General features: G+C 44.1%; 1 protein-coding gene across 1 annotated transcript in view; it reads right to left on the bottom strand.

Annotated features, from left to right (window-relative positions):
* Window positions 1-27611, bottom strand: part of TIAM1 (TIAM Rac1 associated GEF 1) — a 193556-nt gene that overhangs the window by 142969 nt on the left and 22976 nt on the right. The window contains exon 2 of the mRNA XM_071754695.1: window positions 13378-13729. The gene's annotated coding sequence lies outside the window, so the exon portion shown is untranslated. The remainder of the gene's footprint in view (window positions 1-13377; window positions 13730-27611) is intronic.

Genomic DNA, 27611 nt, shown 5'->3' with positions numbered 1-27611 from the left:
CACTGCCCAGTGAGTAAAAGTCCTCACTGCCCAGAAAATATTTCATACCTTCCCTCTCCCTTCATGTCTCTTTGACAGGGTAGTTGACTTATGTAAATATGCTGTTTAAATGCAGCTTTTCTGTCAGTCATTTTGTCAGTCCACTGAAGAGACCAGAGCGGGCCAGGACTAGTGGTACATGAACTACAGACAGGCAGGAGGCTGAGCCATCTACCCCATTCCAGCACACAGGAGCAGGATGACTCTGGCACCTGGGTCCACCAGCAGTACCCAGTGCTGCAGATGCCTCTCTAGCACCAGAAAGCCAAAGGTGTCATTACCAAACAGAGCTGTCAAACTAAATTTGGGAACCCCTCTTGACATAAGCTGATATGTAGTTAAGCTCTGAAGTTCACCTTCCTGCAGAAAGCAAATTTGACCATGCTAGAGAATTAGACTCTGTCCTCCTTCTGGCCTGAAGGTGCCCATGCCTTCCACTGCCATTTTATCATGGGACAATTTCTAGAAACTGGGGAGTTCTTCAGGTAGAACCATTAAGAGAGAGATGATGTGCAGTTTGATAACGTGGCTGTCAGTGGGATTTTGAAATGTTACTCCCACACCTAGCAGATGCAGTTGGTTCACTCTTTGGTTCACTCTTTGGTTTGGAAAAATGTACTGAAGTTCCTTTTGTAATTGATGCAAAATGTTTCACAAGGTTGGAGCTTTATTTTGGAAAAAAAAAAAGAATCTCTCATTCCCTTTCAATTGAAAGGCATTTTAAACAGTTCTCTTGAACATATTTAAACTGTTCTATCCTTTCAAAAGATGCTTCTGCAGGGACAAGCTATCCTTAAGTAAAATCCACATGACACAGAAGTAAACTAAAATGCCCAAAACCAACACTAAAGAGTGAGCTGATGTTCCAGGAAGGTGGATCCTCCACCTGTCATGCATCATTCTTGGCCCTGAATTTGCCAAAACACACATCTGTGAATAACTCTGGAAGGATGGTCAAGACAAATGTTTGTACAATGGGAGCTTGAAAATGTAACTTGTTTTTAAACATATGCGTAACATAAATCACAACTGGAATGACAGTATAAGAGAAAAAAAGAGGGGGAAAAAAAACAAGTGACAGGAGACACCTAAAAACATGAGTCGGCATGAGTTCACATTAGTTTTGGTACCTTATCTTACAAGTGAGCTCACCTAATAATTTGAGTACCAAAACTAATTATTACATGAGCTGGTTTGGGTTTTTTTAGTATCAGTTTTCAACCCATATAAAAATAGCCCTCTAAACACCACAAACCCACCTGCACTCTTCACACCCTCTTCACCCCTCAAATTTCTTCCTCCTCTTTGGACAAATGCACCTGGAAGAAGAGAAAAGCCCTACAAAACAGCTTCAACTTTACTGTAGCTTGAATCCAGGATATATGAAAATATAGGAAGAAAATTTATTCCCAAGTTAACATTTCACTCAAGAATAAATCTTTGATTTCTATCTTCTGGCAACTTGATCTGCTCTTCCTTCAAGTCCTGACACTGAACTTCATGGAAATTGGACCAGGCTGCTAGGAAAACAGCTGTGACTTTTTCTAAGGACCCAGATCTATATACCCATATGATGATCTTCAGCATCATCAGCTAAACATACTGGATTTGTTTCTTAAGGTTAGAACAACATTATTTACCCTCTATTTCATCATGCAAAGATTAAAATGGAATGCAATTGGTTTTGCTATTTGCCCTAAAACTAAGGCAATGATCACCTTATCATGGGCATTAAGTTCAGCTTGTTCTTAAAACTCATCACAGTTCTCTCAGTTGCTTGTCAGTATTCACAGGGAGGATTGTTTGAATTTTATTCTTTGATAAAACTCATTACATACAAACATATCAACCTACAAAACCCCAGTATTTGATTCAGAAAGGAAGAAAACCCAAACCCTGCACCAAATTCTATGCAGTTGTTATCCTCCATTACACAAACACTTGGCAGGTTTCCAGTATAAAATTTATGCACTAAAATTAGCTCTCACAATTGCAATCAATTGCAACAATCAAGCCTAAGTAATTGGGGGGGAAAAAAAAAAAAAAAAAAAAAAAAAGGGCATGGAAAACAATATTACAGTACTGCAGTAGTTCCTCTATTTATTTTGTCCAATACAGTCTTTCTATCCATTGTTCATAAAGCTGCAAGTACAAACTTAAAAACACAGGAATTTCCCAACAAGAAGCTTCCTTCTGTGTTTCCCCCAGATTTTTGTGATTTTGGTTTTGGCACTCCCTCCCCATCGTGGAGAATGAGGTTTGGAAGGGGCCCTTACAGACTCTCCAATGCAGATGATGTCCAGTGCTATCTCCTGACAGCCCAGCTTTATCCAGCACCTCTTGATCTGCTTCACACATACAAGCACGAGAAGCCTTTTCCTTGCCCCTGTGTTTCTGCAGACAAGTGACCTGGGCACTGCTGCCCTCTCCATCCTGCCTTGACCAAGGACAAATCTGTGCTGTGCTAAGGGAGGGACAATTCCACAGGACTGCCTCAGGGACAACGTGACCCTGGGTCTCCCTATGGTCAAATCTCAGAATGATTTTGGTTGGAAGGGACCTTAAAGATCACCTAGTTCCAACACCCTTGCATGGGCAGAGACACCTCCCATGAGACCAGGTTGCTCAAAGCCCCATCCAATCTGACCTCAAGCACTTCCATGGAGGGGGCATCCACAACTTCCCAGCCTCAATGCTGGCTGTAGAGCAGCAGAGCACAAGGGCTTTCCAGAAGGAGCAGGGAGGGAGGGTTCCCAAAGCACCACAGGGGCTGCCTGTCACTACAGCAACTTGCAGAGCTTGGACGAACACATCATCACTTTGAAATCAAGAGCCTTATTTTTCTTACTATGGTGTGGGGAAGGGCAAGGATTTTCATTACTGTGGATGACTTCAAGGTCACTACCCAGTGACTTTATTGATACACATTTCTTTTAATCATTCTCTTTGATGTAAACGATGTATCTTGCACATGGTATGATGCCAGCACAGAATTCAAAGTTACAAGCAGCTTTGTACAGATTCTTCTGCCTTTAAACAACAGTTCATGAAACTAGTAACGAATATTATATTGTTTGGAATGAAAAGCAGATGATGTATATACACTTCTGGAATCTAAACAGAAATTGTAAGAATAAGCTAGAGAATATAGAATACTATAGAGAAAGCAAATAATAAAAAAACCCTCTCAGTGTAACTCAGTGTAAATATTACACCTGGTTGGCTTTTCCCTTTCACATACTTGCAAGAAAATCAATGTGTGGCAACCCACTTGAATATGAGAACCCCTTCATCTTCTGTACTATCAATCTATGTGACTTCTGGTGGTGACTTCTTGCATACCACCATGCATTCACACTGAATTACCTGCCACTGTTTTAATTAACTTCTGGGTTTGGTTTTGTTTGGGTTTGGTGTTGTTTTGGTTTTGTTGTTTGTTTTTGTTTTAAACAGGTCACAGCTGTATTATAAAGAAGTATAGAATAATATGGTATTAAAGGAACATTTCAGTTTTGCAGACAGGCATAAGAAAAGCTTGCATGGTACAGCTTGATCAAATCAGAAGCAAAGCCCTTGGGTACTACCCATTTGTCTCCTTTTCTCATTTCCTAATGGCAGACACTCTTATGACCCAGACCTATCACACTGAAGAAAGAAATGAGCATAAACTCATCAGTCTTAGTATACTCTAAAAGCTATTTGCAATGATAAACATGAAACAAATTAATCTGTCTTGGACACAACCCGGAGCCCACCAACACAACTTTAAGAAATTCCTACTGGAAGTCACTTGGCTTTGCTTCAAGCCCTGAATGTCATTTCTCACTGACATCCTTTTGCACCATGAAGTTCATGTTCACAGTTTTTATCAGATAAAGCCAAAGAAGCCTCTCAGCAAAATGTCCAGAAAACCAGCTGATTATTCAGCAAAGTCTACCATAAAAAAACCCCCACACAAATGTGATCAGAAACAGATTTACTAAAATACTGGTTCATATAACACTAAATAGAAGCTAGTATCTAGCACATCTTGCCTCTATTTTATTTTTTTCATTGAAAGCACTTGCTCTTCTCATTCAAGATGAGGACTAAGCTGTTTAAACAGCCAAGTTACTTTGTGAGTTATTTCCCTTAGCACACAAGCAAGTCCAGGCAAGAGAAATCATCCCTCCAAAACATGGTTGTTCACCAGAGACAGTACAGAGGGAAATTTCTAAATACACTCTGTGACTGCAGAACATGCCTCTCACTAAGCTTTTCAGCAGTGTTTTTTGCTGCTTTTTTTTTTTTTTCTTTTTTTTTTTTTGCATTATTGCTTTTCCCCTCCCCCAGTCTGAAACACATGTTGTAATGGGTTCTACCATCAAAATCACATTTTTCAGGAGACTTAGTGTGCAATTGACTGAGCCACAAAGATTGAACCTGCAGGTTCCATGTGCTGCACCCCTCCAGGCAAACAAGCCACCATCAGACAAAGGTGACTATCAAAACCAATACCACAAAGCAAGAGCTACAAATTTTTATTTTTTTTTTAACATGAAAAAAAAAATTCAGTTGAGGGATGAAAGTTTCTTTTCAAAGGAGAAACCTCAGAAGAACTATCTATCCTGTGGCCATTCACCTGGCAGGATCACATATGGTCTGGGAAGAAGAGCATGAACCTGACCCAGGCTCCCATCTTCCAGCCAAGCCCCTCAATCACTGCCAAGATACTGCTCATCATTTAAGCCCAGCTTCTTTACTCCCTCTCTGATTCAAATCCAGTTCTACACCCAAGCATAATGAAAACATTTCTTAATTCTTTGAGTTTTATAGGAGAGCATTTAAATTTTCAATCCAACTGAAATTAAAAGTTATGCATAAAACACAGAGGTGATGTCAAGTTATTTAAAATTCCTCGTTTTCTGCTTGTGTTAAGATTAAGAGGAAAAACAGCTAGGGAATGAATGGTTTAAAATTATGAGCTATAAGGGAGAGTTTTAAATATAGCAAAAGAGGAGATAGCTAGAGGAAAGGATTTGGAGGATATCTGAAGCAGATAATCAGGAAAGAGGAATATAACAACACACCAGACTGCAGAATGTCCTCCAAAAGCAATGAAAAGATAATAATTGCAAAAAGCACTGCCACAGCAGAAGATGATCAGCAGCTGAGCACATCTCTGTAAATTCTCATGTTTCTGGCAGCACTACAAAAACACAATGATATCCCAAATACTGGTATTTTCTTATACTGAAGAGATAGAGAAAATAAAATGGCAACACTCTGTAAGTATCTTTAAAAATTTCCCATGTGGACTAGCACAAAAAACAAATAGCAGCAGAAACATGTTCCCAGAAGAGAAAAATCTAGTTAATTGGACATCCCACTTCTCAGCCTAGGAAGAATGCTGCCAAGCTGCTCCAGGTACCAGGGCGAAAGGTCCAAGAGCAGCCACTTAGGATGGTAACTTCAAACCTGGCACAGGCAACCCAGGCACTACATGTCTTTCAAGATCAGGTGCTCAGTGAGCAGATGACTGTTCAGATAACAAGCTGTAAACAAAATCACACACATGGATACACAAAAGAAATAGTTTGGCTTCAAAGACATTTTTCTTCAGCATGTAAACATTGCAGGAATTTCTCTCGTGTCTCAGATAGCACTACCCTGCAACATCCACTCGTGGCACAGTTTATTTTTGTCCGACCATTAGAAAACAAATGCCAGCCTTTAACTGCTCACAGAGGCTGGAGTACAACATCCTGAGGTTCAGAGATGCTCTACAATGATGGGATAAGCTATTTCTGGATATCTATCTGGTTGCTAGGGAAAATTCTTGTAATGACAACACACCATCCACCAAGCAGAATCTGGTTTGCAAGTCAGGAGAGTAGGAAAAATTAAGATGAGAGATGACTAACTGGGGTAACGTGAGAAACGAAATGAAATACCATGCTATGCAGAATCCTGGGGAGAGCTTCCATAAAGACTCAGCTGAACTCCTACGTGAAACACGCCTGGGTTTTCTGAGCCAACAGAGCCTAGATCACAGGCTTGAAAATATTTCAAAAGGATGTACAAAGCATCCTGCTGCCCCCACGGCAGGATTAACTATGTCTAAACAGCACCTTATGCAAGGCATACCACTGCTGAATCATAACCATTTATTTGTACAACTCTCTCACATCAATATTTTTTGTCTTTTACACAAGCAAGTAAATGAGGCAGACAGTTAGACCTCAAATGCACACTAAGTCTCCTGCAAAATTAGAAAATCATTCCTGTTGCTCAAAAACCCACAAATAACTGATGGATCAGTTTTCTAGGAGCTCTGTGCATGGATATCTTCTCATTGTCAGAACTACTGGAGCCTCAGCTCACATAAACCCATTACACACCTGGATAGTCTTTCATATTTCGTAGAAGAGCATGACAGGTTTTCTATGCAAATTCTAAGCTTTCAGCTCAAGAAAGCTCCTTCACATTGACAGGGAAAAGGTGGTAAGGAAAGGACAAAGAGAGCAGGGAGGGGGGCTATAAACTGTTTTCCATTTTCTCCATCAAGAGTGAAGAATGGAAATCTGTGTGCTAATGCTCAAAACCACCAGCTTTGGATGACACAAACCAAAAAAGGTTGTATAATTTATAACTTACTGGCATATCTTCTGGTTAGCTTTGCACTGAACTCACCTGAGATAGATGGTAAGAAAGCATACAGATCAAGTTTAGGAAATCACCATATTCTTCTTGGTAGCTGAGCACTCTGCATGTCAGAACAAAGCTTCTGCAATTAAAATATCTCCCTTACAACAGAGAGCAGAGAATAATCAGACTTCACATTGTTGAGGAGAAGCTTAAAAAATAATAACACTTAGGCCTCACAGTCAAAAGAAAAGTGCCTACCAAGACTTAGTTGAAGTTAAACATATCCACCTCACTGGTAACAGAGTGTACTGCCAACACAACCTGGCATGAAAACTGAATTATTGTGCTCTTTTCCTCCATTCATTAAGCCATCAGACATAAAGATTACTGCTGTCACCCAGAGAAGTGATGCCAAGAGCAGAATGACCACCAAGACTGAAGCCAAAACCTCTGCCACAGGTGACCAAAGGGCATTCAGTGGGACAGACACCTCTGCTGCAGTCCTTGCCACGTTTCACAGATGGGGTTTAAACTCTCTTTGCTGGAATAACCACAAACCAGGAGGTATGAGACACGAGTTCGTTCTCCTCGCCAGCACAGTGCACCCCAGCCCCTGCCTTTACAAAAGAGGAGTGTTCAGATGAAGGCCCATTTGACTCATTTACCTTTGGGCTGCAGATTCCTCATGTACATACACGTGACACTGGGACCCCTGCAAGGGACATCCCTGCCCATAGGTTGGCACAGTCCTGGCAGAAGGTGCAGACATGGGATTCGAAGGAAAAGGCCAACACACCAACCCAGGCAGCAAGACTTCCCTGTTTCTACTGAACATGCAGAGCTTCAAGACTACTCAGAGCTGAGCAGAAGCCCTCATTTTGCTCCTCTGCTCAGGAAATCATAGAATCATCATAGAATTGGCTGGGTTGGAAGGGACCTCAGAGATCATCAAGTCCAACCCTTGATCCACTACCGCTGCAGTTACCAGACCATGGCACTGAGTGCCACATCCAGTCTCTTTTTCAATATCTCCAGGGACGGAGAATCCACTACTTCACGGGGCAGCCCATTCCAATGCTTGATCACCCTCTCTGTAAAGAAATTCTTTCTAATGTCCAACCTAAACCTCCCCTGGCAGAGCTTAAGTCCATGCCCTCTTGTCTTGCTGAGAGTTGCCTGGGAAAAGAGACCAACCCCCCCCTGGCTACACCCTCCTTTCAGGGAGTTGTAGAGAGTGATGAGGTCTCCTCTGAGCCTCCTCTTCTCCAGGCTGAACAGCCCCAGCTCCCTCAGCCTCTCCTCATAGGATCTGTGCTCAAGTCCTTTCACCAGCCTGGTTGCCCTCCTTTGGACCTGTTCGAGGACCTCAATCTCCTTCCTGAACTGAGGGGCCCAGAACTGGACACAGGACTCGAGGTGTTGCCTCACCAGCGCTGAGTACAGGGGCAGAATCCCTTCCCTGGACCTGCTGGCCACGCTGTTCCTGATACAGGCCAGGATGCCATTGGCCTTCTTGGCTACCTGGGCACACTGTTGGCTCACGTTCAGCTCCCACCTGATGGAGTATTTAGGCAACTAAAGATAAGGACCTAGCAGAACCATTCAGAGCTCAAACTGCAGCTGCCTTGAAACTGTTACCAACCAGAGCACCAAACACAAGGTTTTGAGCTCTTTCAGCTGCCTCCCAGTGACCTGTTTAAATAGGATATTTTACAGGACATAGTGTAATGGGCATGGTGATACATAGATATTTTTAATTTTATTTTACTGGGGGGGGGGGGAATGTTGATGGTTGGACACAATGACCTTAGAGGTCTTTTCCAAAGATGCCAATCCTGTGACAAGCAGGATTTCTCTAGCCAGTCAGAAAAACCTGGCAATCCTCCATATGTGTTCTGCTGTGTGAGCTCCAGCTGAGTTGCCTGCACCACTTGGAGGCAAAGCATACGAGTAAGGTATTCCCAAGTTTCTGATGCTACTCAGGCTCTTTAAGGAGCATACTGAGCACATGGGTACACAAATGCAGCAATTTAAGGAATGATGTTGCTCACTTTAGGCCCTGTTAAGGAGGCTAATGCTTCTAAATAATCTCAGTTTGAAAAATGGGGCTTAAATGCCATTGAAACCAAAGATCATAAAGAGAAAAACACATGTGCACGTGGCTCCTAAGAAACCAAACAGCTCTTCAAAACAGGATTTCTCTGACACGCTCCCAAAGCAAGTTTCAACTGAATCAGTCACCAACTGGAAAATCAACCGAAAAGCAGTAAAAAGACTTCAACAAATTTGTTAGCAAATATTCCCATTCTGCACAGGTAAAAACACTTGCACAAAGTAACCTAGTAACTCCCTCATCTGACAAAATGCCATTATACATAATATAAATGACAGATGCCTACACATGTGATATCTATAGCTGAATGTATACACGTATCACAATGTGCAGCTTCTTACAAACAACTTCAGGAGAGAGTTTGGTCATATGAGCACCTCCCTTAGGGAAGACTAAAGGGAAAGATATTTTCTAGTCCAAGTGAAATCCATCGCAGTCAGGAGGCCCATCCTATTGGCAAAGATCAGACAGGGAACAAGGAGACACAGCTTTTATTTCCTGCAAAATCGTTTCTTTCTGGGCAGTCCCACTCTACCTCCCCAAGCCTCTGCTGCTCCTTCAGTCACTGTCATTGTCCTTGCAGGCAGGCTGGCAGGGTATTTGTGGAAAGGGCTCACCTTGGGCATGAGTGCAAGCATTTACCTGCATTAAGGTCCTCATCTCCCCCTAAAGGGCACTGCAGAAAGATAAATTGGCTTCCCTTGCTTCCCACTGAAGGGAATATGGGTTAATAAATACTGGGAGGGAATCTCTTCTAGATTGTACAAGTGATTCAGATTTTCCTAGAGCAGCAGGGAACTTGGGGGGGACACAAAATGCACAGCTGCACAAATGTAAGATTAGGGAAGGAGGATGGAAGGTACCAGGAGGTCTGAAATGTTTTCTGTGAAATACACACACAGGCTCACCCAATCTTCTGACAGTCTTTAATCTGCCTTAGATGTATATAAACAAAGATCACAGAAACAATTGTATAGAGCAGCCTGGGAAAGAGGAATTCTGGTATCATCTTTCACTTCGTAGCTTTATGTTGGAGAAGAGGGAGGAGAATGAAAGAGGGAAGTAACCACACTCACCATCACAGCTTGACATGAACAGGCCTGTTTCTTTTGTTACTTTGGGTCATCAGGATAATTACATCCTTCATAATAGCCACCAAGCTGCGTCAAACAGTGCATATAACTGCAAGCCAGCTTCTCTAAGTTACACAAAAGAGCTGCTACATCTTGCAAAATAACCTCTGTGCCTTGCTTGATCCTTTCAAGAAAGATTCTGGAGCCATTTAAGCAGCACCCTACCACACCAATCAGGCAGACTGACTGACAGCCTCAGCTCACACCAGCTGTGGAGTCCAAGTGCTATTTAGGAAGCAAGGTAGTGCTACAGTGTCTGGGGTACAGCCCACCCTGTGCCACCCAGGGAACCTCACAGTTTGACCACAGCTGCGATGCTGCATGTGTTTTTAGAGGAATGGTGGAGCTGATGGAAAGGTCAGTCTAAGTCACTGCACTTGTTTCAACTCCCTCCTCCCCCAACTGCAGAGTTTCTAAATTAATCTGGGGTTTAAGGCTTGTTGGCTTTTATTGCCATTTCTTCAAGAAAAGCCCAGCTTTCATGCTACAAACTACAGGGCTGAAATCCCCAGACAAGTTTAGTAAGTGCTTTTTGCAATTCGCCTTTGCCCTCATTCATCCAAGTGTACTCCCTTAAGTGTCTTCTAAAAATCTGGTAGAAAATGCTCTTTTTTCCTTCTTTTCCCCTCCCTGCAACGTTTTAATCAAAATGCACCAGCCAGCTACATCCAACAGACATGAACAGCACTGCTTTGTACAGATTGCACTCGACAAGTCACATCAGCAGGGTGCAGCCTGAACCCCCTCCCTCCCTAAATCTTGACCTCTGCTCCTCAGAGGCCTCTGACTCGGGGATGCCAGAGGGCAAGAAATCCTGCTTCTGTGCAATGAGACATTGTTAAAGGGAAAATTCTTCAGGTTTTTCTTTTTTTTTTACCAAACCATTCACAAGAAGATCTGTGTGTATGCCCCACAGCTAAAATAATCCTACGCCTACTGAAATCAAACAGGACTTTATTGACCAGCTCTCACCAGCTGCAGGGACCCAGCCAAAGCCCAGAAACTTGCACTGACTGTTCCATGACAATGTAATAATTTTTCTATTTTAGCTTTACTTACATGCAGGAGGGGAAGGGAGCAAATTAGAAAAAATGTGTGTAATTAATAACTGGAAACATTCTGTTAAACTAATTGGGGTGCTCTACTTGGGCAAAGGTGCACTAAAGCTTCCCAAGACATGGTAACCAACCAAACATAACCCACTGTCAGCTCCTGGCCTGATCAGCTGCAAGACCATGCATCTGTTAGCACTGACATTTTACAATTGGAAAGTATTAGGGAGTTTGGTTGATTAATTGCTACATGCTGAAATTTCCATGCCTTCATTTTACATTAGCAGCTTTGCAGTTAGTCAAAACCCAAGGCAAAATCAGAAAAGGATGGGATGGGAGGAGGAGAAAGCAGACCCTCTCAGACATTTCCAAGGCCGGTGCCTTTTCATCAGGACTTCAGCTTTCATCATACAACCTCCACACTTATGGAATGCACATAAAATTCACAGGGAGCTGACACAGCAGTGTTCTCCAGAGAGACTGGAGAAGCTGGCAGGGCTGGTGTCCCAGGAGCATGAAGAGCTGTGGAGGGACCACAGTGGCCACAGGATGGATAGAGGCAACACCACCCATCCTCTTTCCCAACCTTCCTCTTCTTCCCATCCAAAAAGGAGGGGGGAAAGCTACACAGTGACTCCAAGGCTGCAAAAGTTCTTGCTTTGCACCCCCTGCCCCACCCTGCCTCTGGTGCCACATGTAGGGACCAGCTGCCAAGTGGATACCATCAAGAGCCACCTTTGCCTTACCAGAGTGCAGGAGCAGGCCCAAGCACATGCATCTGAACGGCCATGGGGGACAGTGACAGCCATGAGAAAATCCCAAATGCTCAATCACACAGCAAGTTCACCCATGGCACCAGCACGGGGTACACTGCACAAAGACATCAGTGTTGCAGGCTTCCCACCAAGATGCCTGAGTCTGACCCATCAGCACGGGAGCAAGTTGGACCTGATGCCAAAGTGGGAAGTAGAAGACTCCACCACATCTTCCTTCTTGGCTGGAGGCAAAGCAAGACAACAGGAAGCAAGACAACAGGTTTCTTGTCACCTCCACTGCATCCCTTCCTCTCCCCGCCGCATGCAGGCGGCAGGCTTATTTCCAGTGTGCTTTGAGATAAGAACTCAGATGAAAAAAAGAACAAAAGAACAAAAACTCAAGCCCCCTCCCTCTGGTGGAGTGGGGGAAATTAAGAGTTCAGTCTGCCACTCCACTGCTGGCTGGCACTGCCGAGCACTGGGTAATTTCACACACCATATGTGCAGAACTGGGAAGTGCTGAGAGTGCAGAGCTGGAGGAGCAGCCACTGCCTGTAAATCAGCGGTGCTACAGGGATGGGGAAAGAAACAAAACAACATCCACAAGTCATCTGTGGCATGCGGTCTTTCCAAGGTGACATAAGGCCCCTGGCCACACTCCCTGGCCATGACAAAAGGCACACGGACACATCGCGCACTTCGGCATCACCCGCCCGCACGTGCACGGCTGCTGGCAGCAATCAAACCAGAAGGCAGCACCCACTCCCACCACCACACAACCCACAGGCAGAGATCCTGGGGACCAGCATGCCATGCAGTGACAGGCAGGGTCAGGGGAGCAGACCCAAAGGCACTGCACACGTGGCTGATTGAGTGCCATGCTGAGCCCGGTGGTTCTGCCCCATCCCCTGGGAACGCTGCTTCTGGCTGGGAAACCCAATGGCACATTTCCAGAACTGGCACTGACAGGGACCTGCAGCAGGCAAGAGAGCAGGGTGCAGGCAGAACAGCCCTCAGCAGAGGCTGGAGATGCACATGCTGGGTGCAAGAGCTGAATCATAGAATCATAGCATTGGCTGGGTTGGAATGGACCTCAGATATCATCAAGTCCAACCCTTGATCCACTCCCGCTGCAGTTACCAGACCATGGCACTGAGTGCCACATCCAGTCTCTTTTTAAAGATCTCCAGGGACGGAGAATCCACCACTTCCCGGGGCAGCCCATTCCAATGTCTGAATAGAATCCTCTTGCCTCAGAGGAGAAACCCCCTCCCTGCAAGGAGCTCCACAGGTTGGAATACAGCACTGCCAAACTTCAGGCATCAAAACCCTGAGGTCTACTTCACACCTGGGTTTTTCCAAAGTTGTTTTTTTTAACAGTTACTGGGTTCCTGTGACAAATTTTAAACAATCAAGGCTCAAATCTGCATAATTAATGAGGGACAGAAATGGGGGCAGGAAGGGTGGATGACAACATGAGATGGTCTTAAACTGTAAAAACTTAAGAGGTAGAACAGCACAGAAGTCCTTGTCCCAGAAGTAGCAAAGCTTTATTTTTCTTTCTTGAAAACACCCCAGTCACTGAAGAAAGGAAACAAATAAAAAGCAAAAAAGAATGAAGTTTTTAAAACATGGTCTCACACATCATTTTTACTCACCTTGGCAAGATCTCTTATTTTTCAAAGGTCAAGGAGATGAAAAACAGCTCTTCTAGGTGAATATGGAAGCTCCAGAAAGAGAAGACTCTGACAGTATTATCTGCATAGAGACACCCTGAAAGCAGAGGGGTTGAGTTTTTCTCTACGTAGTCCCATTAAGAGATTTTAGCCTTCATGGTTGCTCCAGCTGACTTCTCCTTAGCAGAAGGGTCTGGAGATGAGTCGCAGAGAAGCTGGGACAAACACGAGAAGCCTCAGAAGAGCAGGGCTCTGTCCATCAGAGGTGTAGGGCTGATGCACCAAACGCCGGTGCCCCGTGCCAAGCCTCGCCGTCAGGTACCCGCACACTGCCCTGCATGAAGAGCAAACACAGAGCTGACAAGTGCAGCCTGCAGCTACAGTGAGGTGTTTTGCTTGTGTTTTATGTAACCATTTATGACTGTTGTTCAATTATGAAGGAGAGCTTACCATGGAAACTGCAGGGAGGTATTTTGTTTAAGATACAGAGCACGCTTTTTAAGTAAGAGCGGTTCATCTCTAATATGCAAGCATCTGAACTGCATTCAAGATTTCACATTTAGATGGTTTTCCCAGAAGATGGGCAGTCCTACTTGGAGGCTACACTTTAAAACACAGAAAATTCCATTTTTTTTCCTCCTTAAAGCCAGAAATCCAGGTGAAATGAAGGAATGGATCCCTCCCTTCACGCAGCCACTGTAGGGTTCATCAGGAAATGCCATTTTTCCACCAAGGCCCCGTGGGACTGTAGCAGCTTAGCAGTCTGCCAGCCTACATCAGTCCCCCAAACTGCTAAGCCTTAGGGACCCATCCCAATCCTGTACAGCCCACAGTCAGTCAGTAAGTGACCTAGTAATCCAATTAGGCAGCAACAGAGGCTGTCTAAAGAAATAAAACAAAAGGAAATGGGGAAGGGAAAAGTAACAGGGAAGAAATTATGCCTAAAGCAAGGCATATCCTCATCACCCCCTCAATCTGCAGTTACAAGAAGAAGCTTAGCTGGGTGCCCAGTGCATGGGAGAGGAAAACAACAACTTAGAGATGCCCACCTTGTACCTCAGCCTGGAAACCCCCCATGATCAAACACAAGAGCTGCTTGCTGCCTGTAGAGAAGAACAGACAGCAAAGAGACAGTCTTTTTTAGTCAGCCTGGTCAGTAAAACTTGGCATGATTGCTCTAACTTGTTCTAGCTATTTAAAGAGATTTTTTGACATTTGTCCTACCACCTTTAGCCACTGCCAGGTATTCCCAGTGCATTATCCAGAAGACCGCATCACAGCAAAGGTACAAAAGAGGGATACCAAGGTTATTTCTTCTGAACATGGCTGGGTAGCAAAGGCTGGTCCCTTGAAATTTCCTTCAGGATAACCATGTCCAGCTGCTCAACTCCAAAAGGTATCCTGTGCTTTTCAAAGGATGTCTCAGATCTAGCACAAACCTGAACAAATACACAAGAAGCTGCCCATTCCACTCTGAATGGGCAGATTCCCTGGGAAGAAAAGGGGAATACAGTTTTGCAAGGTACCACGAAAAAAACACTACAATTGCAAAAAAAAGAGATTTGCAATTAAAACAAATGTTTAAATTGCCAGTGTTCCTCACACACTTAAGAAATAAGCATGGCCAAAGTTTTAAAAAACATGTTTTAAGTGCCGGTTTCTGATGCGCCATAAGATAATTGCAAACTCAAACACAGAGCAAGAGATCTCGTCTGCTGATGGGTTTGTGGGTGTGAAAGCTCAGAAGCACAAAAACGATCACATCAGCTTCCATGCTGGAGGCCCAAACAGGGGTATTATCTGGGGTTTTGGAAAACAACAAAATTAAAGGAAAAAAGAAGCCTTATAAATGCCATCGCTCTGGGAAATTACCATTTTTAATAGGAAAGTAAACATAAGGCTTATTTTATATGATGATAACTATCAGCATGTCAGAGGGGTTTTTTTTTATAGTTTCTTCATTATCATAACAAAAGTATGCTGAGCATTTTGGTTGAACTGCAGGAGTTAAAAATGCCTAACATCCTGACTTCTTAGAGATAAGTTTGCCAACAAAAAGTGACGAGGATGCGCTCCTCCTACCACCGATCCCTTTTATGAATAACTTAACAGCACTTTAAGTCTGCAGAGACCCAGTTATTTTATCAGACCTGTAATCCAAGATCCAAATTTGAAGCCATGATAGGTTAAGGAGCCAGCATCCATCTCCATCTCAGAAAAGTACTTCTTAATATCAGCAGAAGGGATCTGCTTATGCTGTGTATTGTATGACATCACACTGCACAGCACCATCTATCAGTGATATATTGGCTCCTGGTAGCTGTCTGCCATGCTACCAAAACTTGGCTGAAAGAGGCCAGGACCCTGTTTTGAGATGGGACATTCCTGTGCCAGCCCAGCTCCTGCACAGGACCACCCAGTGACTCTCCTGGACCAAAGAGGAGACAGGGGCAGGCAAATTGCCCTCCACGGCTGAGACCAGACAGGGAGCAGCTGAAACCTTTGCCTGCCCAGACACAGAGGAATTTCTCCACCCAGTGGGGATCCCCATCATGGGGTACAGCCCCTGGGTGGCCCTGAAACAGGCTCCCACACACACCCCCACTGCAGCCAGCAGCAGGAAGGGGGGGACAAGCAACCCAGCACCCTCACAAGCAAATCTTAAACACTGCAGGTTCACCCAAGCTGCTTGTACCCAGTGTACAAGTCATCGGCTACCCAGGTCTTGAGAGTGACCAATTTTGCAGTGAGCAAAATGTTGATCTGCCCTCCACACAGACAATTAGCAAGGCAAGCCTGAAACGTCAAAAACCAACTCTTAATTACCGAAGTCAGCACTTAATGACTCCAATTATATTTCCACTGATTTCTGAAAATTGGATTCTCCACTACACTTGCTGTGTTTAAATTAGTTTCCTACTTCATCTGTGGTAATTATACTTCGACAAACTAAATTAAAATACAGTTGAGGTTTCTAAGTTCATACTTTAAAATAGTGGAAAGTTAAGAACAAAAGAAGGTCATGAGCCCACCAGTATCAACATTTTTTAATTATCTCCCTTCACAGTAGGAATGCAGAGGGTTAAAAGATAAGAGAGATGCGCAGGACAATATTTTGTTAAAATGCTGTAGTAACAATGTTTTAATAGTGGGAAACAGTGTTTTATTTCTGTGATACAAACACTGTCTTACCTCCCTTACCACTGACACTAGTTGTGCCTTTTATCCTAAAAACCAACAAAAGTTACACTTCTTAGGCTCATCATAGCCAGAATCACAGCAGACTCCAGCAAGGAGGTGATTTAGCTGTGCACTTATCAGGAGGGAATAGATTTGTCACAACAGCTCTCTATCTAACCTGCATACCAAGAATCTTCTGCAGAATGCAGTTGCACTCATTTGGGGATGCCTACCCTTTATTAGGGAATTAGTTGCTGTTCATAATTAGTATTAGAAATGGAAAAGGACAGGAGAGTAGGCAGCATATTTCAAGAAACCAAGCAACCAATGGAAGACATGAAAACATAGTGTTTTAGGAAAAGCCTCTACATATATTTACTTAATACAATACAGAGAGAGTAGTAATTTCTTTAAAGAGGATGGTCCCCCATGCATTTTTCTCCCAAAAGGGGAAAGAAAAGCTATTAACAGCCCCTAATCCTTTTGCCAGTCTCAAAACTGCAACATCCAAAGCAAATGTCCCTACATTGCAGCATCCTGGCAATAGCCACAGGAGCTGTCAAGTATCCACAGTAACTACAGCTGAAGTAACTACAGATGCCCATGCCAGCACTACAGGCAGCATCACAGCTCGCAGGAATGTGCCTCAGCACCTGGACAAATTAATCCTAATCCCCACAGGACCACAGCCATTTCAGGAGCCAGCTACCTGGCACTGCATCTCAAAGTTGCCAGGCAAGGCATGACACTGGCTGGGAGGTCAGTACACTGAGCAACCAACTCAGCCCCAAAAGCTAGCTGATGGTAAAATTAAAAAGAGGTTTCAGGTTTCAGAGGAGCTCACAACTATCCTAAAGGAGCAAGGACAGCAAGTCTGAAGCAGTTTCAGACGCAGCATGCTACCCTCTAGCTCCTTATGGTGAAGGGGTAAGGCACCACAGAGCCCCCAGTAGCTCTCTGCAACCAGTGAGAAATGCAAAGCAAACCACCTGCATGCATTGTGTGTTCTTGGTGTTCATTCAAGAGCAAGGGCATTCAGATTTTCAGGGTCACATTTTCACTTCAGTATAGGAATATAATATGCTGCTGTCACAGCTACTTCTTGCAATAATACTTTTTCATTATCTTTGTTTCTGCTATATTTTTATTCTCATCTCTCACACATACCTATTACTCAGCAGCAGTTGTTGGATTTTATGTTCACATATGGTTTGAAGAGGTGGCTGTTTAATGTTCCCTGTATGTAAATAACTCCATGCTGTGTCAGTCCATGCTATGCAACCGAAGGGATTATTAGCTTATAAATCTCAAATACAGAAATGTCAAGTTGGTTTTCATCTACAAATCTACTAGAAAATGTAACGCAAGAGTAAGCTCTGTTATCTCCTTTACTCATGAATTCCCACTGCTTTTAATGAGCACATGAAGCAACCAGCAATGGGAAAAATATCCCAAAAACGCAGGACTTCAGGGGAGTGAGCAGCCAGTAGACCCAGCACAGCCCTCTGCCTGGAGGTGGGAAGGGCTTTTAGGCTTTTACCACTGCCACTGCAAAGCCAGATCAGATGTGGTGATACCAACGGGGGAACCACATGCTGAGGATGCTTGGAGAAGCCCCACAGCCTCCTCCCTTGGCATGGCAGGGAACAGGGACCAACAGACCTGGGCCTGATGAAAAGCCATGTGGGGTAACATTGCAAGTCTTGTCACCACCTGTGCCAGTGTCCCACATGAGCTGGAGCCACCACAAAGGCAGTTGGCTTCACCACCAGCAAAAATCAGCCACAAGACAACACATGCAAACAGCAGGAACCAGCAGGGGCAAGCACCTGCATTTTAAATTACTCTACTTGTACTCTATTTGTGGCATAAGCCTAGTGATGCTGCTAGTAACGAACATGCATTTTTCAGTGTAATTTATAATCTTTTTAATATGGCTGACAGCATTCATTTCAAATCCAAGGTCTCATGCCAAGCACATTAAAACCAGTTTTATTCTTCAAAGGCGAATGCCATGAGAGCCAGCAGCAATATTAACATAACCACCAATATTTCCTGCTTGTTTGGTATCAGGAACCAGCACACAGAATAATCTTTTGAACTTCGCAAGCTGGAGAAATGCTCCTCAAGTAAATAAAGAGGAGACACATAACTTGTTGTTCAGCCAGTCTCTCTTCTTTGGTGAGCCTCAGGAAACACTCTTGCTCCCCTCCAGCCCTGATGCTCCCAGGCCCTTCAGTGCAAGGGAAGAAAGGCTCATCTGGGCCTGTACTACTGAAGATATAAAGTCTTATTAGACTATGATGTATCACTGAAAGCAAGAAAGAAAAGCTTGGAAAAGCAGAAATCAAGACACTAATCAAAAAGCTAGGAAGGAAGGAAAGATCTTTGGCCTGTGGAAGTGGCCAGGAAATACCTCCAAACTGGATATTAATTCAGTTTATATAAATGTAGTCCAAACTATCAAGTTTGGGAATAGTCCTTCCACAGTAAGGGGCCATCAGAGCGACTGCAAGAGCTATGGGATTAAAAAGATGCTCCAAATCAAAGCTGCAGTATGAGAATGGGCAGAACCCCAAACCTGCTCAGCTTTGCCTTCTTCAGTCCCCATCCTGCCCCTTCACACCGCCTCAGTATACCAATGAGGAATCCTTGCCCAAATCCATTCCCAATAACTGATTTCTACTGGCCTAAAGTTATCCTACAGGTCTAACAACAGGTCATGGATCTCCTTTCCCACACTAGCAGCCTCTGGTGCGTGGCACTGCTCTGAGTACTAATGATCCCTAATGACACCTAAAAGCATCTGCAAGGTCTGAAGTATGGCTTTTACCACTCATTCCCAGGTTTAGCAGACAGAAGCCATAAGGACCCAACGATGGTAATGTAGGTTTAAGGATCAAAATCAAGGAAGGAAATCTTCCCAGTCTTGTGGAAAGGGGCATTAAAGATGATTATTCTCCTTGACCAGCAGCAGCAGGTGAGTAAGGTGATGACTAATATCAGCCTGAAAGGGATCTTTTAAAAATAAATATGTATTTTCTTAAATTGGCAAGGAATAAGCCTATGCAGTGGAAGAAGCAAAAAAGGAGTGAAAGAAAAGAGTTGCCCACTTGCCCGTGACATGGTCAGCTTCCAACAGTGATGGAAGATTAGTCCTTAGGAAGATAAATCACCTCCAGTCAGGGCTCCCGGAATTCAGCACTTCCCGTGACTGCTGAAGTAGCACTGTCAGCTGATCCTTACTTCTCAAGATTGGGATGAAGACAGGGGTGGGATAAGGCTGAAAAGAAGGGTTAATTAAACAAAGAGGCAAATAGGCAAGAGCCTTTTGAAATTGATTAGACAATGAAAGTAGATGACTTGGCAAAACAACCTTGATTTCACTGCCAGAGTTATAAAAAAAATCAAAGAGATAGAGTGCTGTTTTAATGATTGATATTTTCACTGGATGTTCCTACAGAAATTATAAGTACTGGGATGTTTATAGGGGAAATCACAACCGAGCCACCTTCTTTCCTGCTCTGTGAAGAGAGAAAAAGCTGCCAAGAATCTCTTCATCCAGAAACCAAAACACCACCAAGGACTTAGGAAAATTATCACATTGCCAAAATAAGGCTCAGAAATATATATTCATCGAGTTCCTGTGGTATTTGTTGTTTTCCTACTTTGAGGGTAAGTGCAGCAACATTCAGGCAAGTGACCAAAACCAGAAACCCACCTTCCCTCTGCATTTCTGCTCCACAGCTAAACACTCTCCCATGCAGATCTATTTCTGTTTGTTTGGGAAGTCATATGGCAAGGGGAAGTCCCAGAGCCTTGGGGAAAAAATATATGTAAAACATAGATCATGCCCATGTTACTCATCCAATGGATCTTTAATGCTTTTTTGTAATACACTGCTAAAGAAAAGAGGCTTCGGTCCAATTTCATAACACCAAAGTCTTGAATCACCATGTTCATGAGGTCAGAACTACAACTGATATAAATTTCCTTACTGCCACTATAAATCCCAGAGTCATAATGCTGAAATATTCCAGCCGTCAGAGCAGCGATGCTGCAGACTGCCCTGCATTTTTAACCTTGATTGTACATAATTGTTAATCACTGACCCATTCTCTGGCAGCCCTTGGCAGGAACCAGTTGCTAAGTGACCCGGTTTTGCTCCAGATAATTTTTAAAGCTAGTTTAGAAATGACCAAAGGTCTATAAAGTGAGCGCTGAAACTATTGCAAAGAGATCTGAGGTAGAGGTGAAAGCATAAGAACCCAGTGAGACCAATTCACGTCTCTATTAAAAGCATAATAATAGTCTGTAACGTTTGCTATGTATGAAAACCCCTTAAAGAAACCTTACTGCAGCCAGGACAATACTCACACACCTCCTGACCAGTACTATTAATTGCCTTCTTTTTCTGAATGAAGTCCTGTGCAAACTGCCAGCAGATGAAGACAGAGATGTGGAGCCAGACCTCCACGAACACCCTGCCAGGGAGCTGCACCTGCATCTGGGAGGTGTGATGGCTGCAACCTGGCATGGCTGAGAGCAGACACCCTGCTGTAGCCTCCTACAGCCCTGCAGGGGTAGAAGCCCAAACACCCACAGCTCACGGAATCCACAGGTGACCAGAGACATCATCCAGACCAGGGCATGCACGGACCCGAAGGACAATGCTAAACAATAACAGCTTCAGAAGCACACGTGGGGTTTTATTAGGAAAATCCATGTTATTCTTTGAAAGATGATGGGAATACAATTACTTTCCCAACCAGGAGTACAGGGACTTTCTATAGACCAATGACTGGAAATAATAAGACAGAATTAACCAAGTAGAGGGTAGAAATAATCTAGCCCATGTTTCTCTGCCTGCTTTGCCCCAAAGCCTTCCCTACACATTTCCTCCTTTCAGCAGGCACACAGGCACACACACCTTGCCAGCACCCAGCCCTGGGCCTGCAGAGAGTCACATCCAGCAGCCAAATTATTTCTGCTGCTCCCTCCAACAAGCAGGCAAGGCTGTAGCTCATGCCCACAAGGCTGCTGCGCTCCTCAAGACATTCAGGGAAGGGCCTCCACACTCGGGGATTTTAATCCTTCTGGCAGACTAGCTGGGATGGTGGGACACAGATGACACAGGGAAGACTCTGAGTATTGCCCTGTCTCTGTCTCCCCCCCCTTTTTTTAATCCTTATTTTTATTTTTAGAAAAAGCACCCTGAAGAAGATGAGCAACACCATGTTACATCATCTCAGAGAAAAACAACGCTCTCATCTTGGTATTTTACCCAGTATTTGTTATGAGATGGTGATCTCACAGAATCAGCCAGGTTGGAAAGGACCTCTGAGATCATCAAGTCCAATCCTTAATGCACTACTGCCGTGGCTACCAGACCATGGCATTGAGTGCCACATTCAGTCTCTTTTTAAAAACCTCCCTGGGCAGCCCATTCCAATGCCTGATCAGCTTCTCTGTAAAGATTTTTTACTAATATGCAACCTAAACCTCCCCTGGCAGAGCTAAAGTCCATGCCCTCTTGTCTCACTGATGGCTGCCTGGGAGAAGAGACCAACCCCCCCTGGCTACCCCCTCCTTTCAGGGAGTTGTAGAGAGTGATGAGGTCTCCCCTGAGCCTCCTCTTCTCCAGACTAAATCTCATTAACAACCACTATGGCATGTCACTATTCATTACAGAAACTTTACTTTTGTCCTATAGGAACCAGTGGCAAAAAATGCTACAGATTTAAATAGGAGGAAGGCTGAACTACCACATTACTAGTCAAGAAGGAACTAGAAAAAATTCAGGATTTGGGAGTTACATGCAGACAGGAAAGCTCTAATGTTGTGCTTTTTCTGCCCTTTTTGGTTTTGTTGTGTTTTGTTGTTTGTTTTTTTTAATACAAGCTACTTTTGTAGGTTATAGTAATAACTATAGTTACTAGTGTAACTATTGTAACCTTTATGATCAGGTTCACAAAGCAGCTGAGTAATTCAGTAAGAGAAGCTGTGCCTATATGCCATATTGAGCAGATACTCAAGTAGATGAACAGTGTCATTTTCTTGTTTTCAAAAGAGACCATGTATCTCCATTAATGCAAACATGATTATTTTTTTTTCCTTTAAAAATTGAAGAAAACTTTAAAATTGTTTTGTTTTTTAACCTCACCAGAAGTAGTCTGGACTACAACACCAATGGAGCATCAGAGATAGATCAAAGAACAATATAAGCTATATTTTACAAAGCAGGAGAGAAAGATTTGGGCAACCAGATGATTGCCAGAGACAACACATTGAAAAAAAAGCAGACAGACATGAGAATCAAGAGGTCAACAGAGTAAAACAGGGTAAGACCCTGAGCAGATAACCCATCCAATTGAGACATCAGACATCACACAGTAGGGTTCTGGCCAGACACACTACAGGGCACGGGGACAGAAATGGGGCTCCTCATCACTGAGTCTTTCCCTGGACCAGCATCCCCCTCCCCCTTTCTGCTGGGTGGGCCAGGGCAGTGGGGAGACCAATGGGAAAGTCCTACAACTTGACCACATCTTCCCCATAGGTGCCTTTTCACCCCCCTGAGCACCACCTGAGGCCTACAGGCAGGGATGTGCAGTACATCAACCTATACCATCATATTCACCTACACTCTCCACAGACACCTGGCCTTTGTTTCACTTAACCTCTATTTTTTATTCTTGTGGAAGAAATGCTATGAAATTATTACCTTAAAAAGAAATTATTAAGCATGAAGAAGTCATACAAAACCAGGGGGCCCCATGAGAATTCCACTGCTTCTGTTTAGACTATATTTTGATAGTTTGCTATGAATAACTAAAAACCCAAGCCCTGCTTGCCTCCACTGCTGCTCTTGGGGTCTAAGCAAGCTGTTTAGCACTTGAAGAGTGCACTAAGAAGAGCTATGAAGCATAATAAATCCTTGTCACTGCCCTGCCTGTCACTCCCAGCAACGTGATAGCATCACCGCCAGCTGATCCCTAGAAGTTAAGTAGTATTTCATGAAAAAATACTGAAGCTTTTGATGGCAATCTGCCCTCCAGACAGACAGACCTTGCACAACACCCAACCTGCATCCAAGCTGAGGCATCACCCAGTGGGACTGCTAACTGGAAATAAATACCCACGTCACACAGGAAGGTGATGAGCCAGAAACACACAACCAGTGACTTTGGGAAGGCTGCTGGGATTAAACAATCATGTTTCCATCAGTTCTGCTGAGGAAGAGCTAGAGATGACCCCAAGTAGGAAACTTTGCCAAATAAAACTGCTAGGAGCTGGACTGCTTGCTGCTCACTTTTGCAAGCAAAGCTTCTAGGGAAATAAAAAAAAAACAAAAACAAAAAAACAACCTTTCAGTCCTAGAAGTGCCTGGAGTACAAAACCTGGACTCAGTTCTGTACCCTGCCTGTCCCCAATTATAAAAATTATCAGGCAGGGAGAGCAGAAGGACAGTGCAATCTGTGTGTGCACACAGGCATCAAACAAGCACTGCTGCTCAGGAGCCAGGAGACAGCAGAAGTAATTTCAGGCCCACTGGCCACTGAAAAAAAAAAAAAGGGGGATTGTAAAGAACTGCAAAATACAAAAAAAAAAAATTCTGGAGGAAGAGTGCTATCTGAGTAGCACCTGATAAACATTGCAGTTGTTAAATGATTGATGCCCATAGGCATCAAGCAACTAGCCTCACACCAAAGGCAGAGATGACTGCTGGGATCACTGGAAGTTTTGCCACTATGGAGACCTGAGGACCAAGTCTAAGTGTTTCAGGAACCTCCATGGTCCCTAAAAGAAAGAAGCAGGAGGAGAGGGGGAAGGGAAGCACAAAGAGACAACAAGACCTGACCTGCATGGTGCTCTCTCTGCTCCATTGGACAGGAAGCAAATTCAGCCATGCATACAGTAAGACAATAAGCATTTGGAGCCAAATTCCTCCTTTGTCAAAGCTATTAAAACCAACGATCAAGAGAAGCTTCAAGCTACTTAACGTGAGCAAGCACCAGGCAACTGAGTCTGCTAGAGGGCTTGGTGCAGCACAGAAAGCAGACAGGAGCACAAGAGCGAGTGGAAAACTAAGAGGGGTGCACAAGACCATTTCCACAGTGCAGCTGAGACAGAGATCCATGTTACTCCAGGTGTCCCAGGCTGGTCACAGCCCACGCTGTTGCCAGAGATGACAACTCCTCCTTCCATCTGCATCCTGCGTGCCAGATCCTACTGCCTGCAGCCCTGGATGGTCCTGCACCCACACAACTCAGGGTGTTCAGGTAGAAGCAAAGCCTTGGCAAAAATCAACCCTACCAAGAGTGGTTTCAAGCCAAATGGCTCCCTGAACACCTCACCACTCACATTTTCCTTGTCCCTTCCCTCATGCCAGCATTCTGAGGACACCAGGGGATGGAAGTCCTCCTTCTCCTCTCATCTGTCTGCACAGGGATGCAAATGGGGCAGAAGAGGGCAAAGCAGGCACAGTCACTCCTGAGCTGGATCCCTTCTAGTAAAGCGGCCTCACATTTCCAGACAGATATTAATCCATCACCTTTCATCTCTAAAATTCATATTAATTATTTTATTCACAATTAAGATCTGTAAATGTGGAAATTGTAATTTACAATATAAAAGGAGATAGCATGCAAAAACCTAGACAGCAGTATCAGCTCACTCCTTTGCATGAACCAGGAGGACATGATGGTGGTGGGGGCTATCCAGCAGTACCTTTACATCACAATACAAACTTCAGCATCTTTCAAAAGCCACTCAGGCCCAATCACAACAGACTTTCATGTCTGAGGTGCCAAATTAATCCCAAAACTCAAGAACCCTTCAACTCTGCCCCCAGTAATCCCCTAGATTCTTGCGTTAGGAGCATGTTTGTAGGAAAGCTGAAAACCTTACATTTTCTTTATTGCTTGGCTCCTCTGCTGGAGAACAAGCCATCTGAAGCACAAGAGCCACTCATCATATGTATTTAGACTCACCTTTCCATTCAAATCAGGCTGCAGCAAAAGAGAACATACAAACAGATGGCCCTACACTGAACACAAGGTATAATTCACTTGAGGGGCTGAGAGTCAAGGAGGGAGATGGGATGAGTAAGCTCCAGGTCAACATCACCATTAAGTTCAGCCTTGGATTTAGTGCAGAGCCCAGCTGTAAATACAGTAATGCAGACCACAGCCACAAATATTTTCTCATTAACCCAGAAGGGAAAGATTCTGGGAAGTTTTTTCACTTGTTTCAATGGCAAAGCAGCATCTGAATTGGTGACAGGGATGATGACAATTTCAAAGGCAACTTCCATCCATCCTCAACAGCCCACCAATGCAGTTAGTATAAGAATACATAATGAGACTAAAAGGATGTTTTCACCTTATATTCAGCTACTGGTTTGCCCAGTTGCCAAGGGATATTTAGGCTGAGATGATGATAAAAAAATTATTTGTATATCATTACTCAAAGAAACCAAGAAACAGACATATCCCAAGACATTAGCATACTCAGCCAGGCACAACCAGATTGCAGAAAGGGTAAAAGCCATGTTGAAATTAAGCAAAGAAGAAAAGGTCAATATACATGACTTCTCCAGTTCTGCACAGCCAAAAATAATGATTAACAATGCACAACCTACAGGGAAAGTTCTAGGGATAGATTCCCCCTCATCCCCTCCTCTCACATTCTCATGTCTCACTGGAGTCAGCAGTGGCTGAGTTGATGCCTGTGCTTGATGCCTATGCTAACAGTGTGCACAACTCTTCCTCACAGAGGGAACAGGAGGAGGATTCTCTCAGTACCCTACAGGAGCCTTCCAGGATCAGTTCTTTGCTTGGCAAGACAAAAACCACCAGGCCAAGTAACAGCACGGGCATGTCTGTTGCTGAAAAAGCAGGCTATGAAAAGATCAAGAACATGGATAGCAGGAACAAGAAGAACTGCTCCGTCTGGTCTCTATCCCTCCAGCCCATCTCCGTGAATCCGCTGCCTTTGTGAATGCAACCAACTGGTAAGTTTCCTTCTGCCCCTGATGCACCAAGTGTGCAAAACCTCAATTAGGGATCCACATCTTGCAGGCTGCTGTAACTCATGCCTTTAGCTCTGTAGGACCCCAGGTCAATTCCTGATGGGTAGCTGCTCCATAAACACAGTTTGGAAGCCAGTGCTTCCAATATGCCTTCAGTCACAGAGGCAGAGGTATATAATTGAGCACCAAAAGAAATGCAACTGTTGTGGAATATTAATTTTTGAAAACCCAGTTTCTCTCTTACAACACATCTATTGGCTATTCCACACCGCATCTGATGGTTTAGGTCCTGCAGAGGTCAAGGAGTGTGCTTGGCTTTACATATTTATGCATGGTCTGTATTTGCACACCACAAGCAGAAGAGTTCAGTAGATGCCTGCATCTCAGCAGGGCTGCAGTTGGTGCTTCAGTGCCATACCCAAAGGAGCTTTTATCTCTGTATCTCCAACACAACATGGCTCCACGGAGCTTGGTCACCACAGTGGATCTGAGTGAAGCTCTTGGTTTTCAGCTGGAATGGATTGCATAATCTTGTGTGAGAGGCAGCTCAAATTGATGCCAGCATCAAGATGCTATGAAATAAACAGTTAAGTGTAAAAAGTGAACTGCTGAGGTGTAGCTCAAAAGGTACACTTTTAAATGTGACATTTAAATGTCACTGCAACACTGAGGAAAGTGAAAAGCCCCTCTCCATAGGCAGCTCTACTATTTGTCTACTTATTTGTAGACATCACTCCTCTTGAAGACCCCAAGAGTTACAGCCAGGTGCCCATATTGCAAACACAGACCCCAGCTCCTATCTCCAGAGAGCCACCTTAGGCAAATGCTGCCACTGTCCAGTAGCCACACATGCAGATCTCCTCAGCCCCCCCTTTACTAGAAGCAGGGGGGGCAAGGGCATGTCTTCCAAGCTGTCCTCTTGAGGGGACTGCCTTAGCTCCTTCCTTAGCCTCTTCCTCAGCCAGGGACACCAAACCAGCCTGCTTGCTGGGGTATCTGCCTG

Source organism: Heliangelus exortis, chromosome 1 (assembly GCF_036169615.1).
Source record: "Heliangelus exortis chromosome 1, bHelExo1.hap1, whole genome shotgun sequence".
NCBI lineage: Eukaryota > Metazoa > Chordata > Aves > Apodiformes > Trochilidae > Heliangelus > Heliangelus exortis.
The sequence above is the reverse complement of the archived record's forward strand: the minus strand, read 5'-3'. Positions and strand labels throughout refer to the sequence as shown.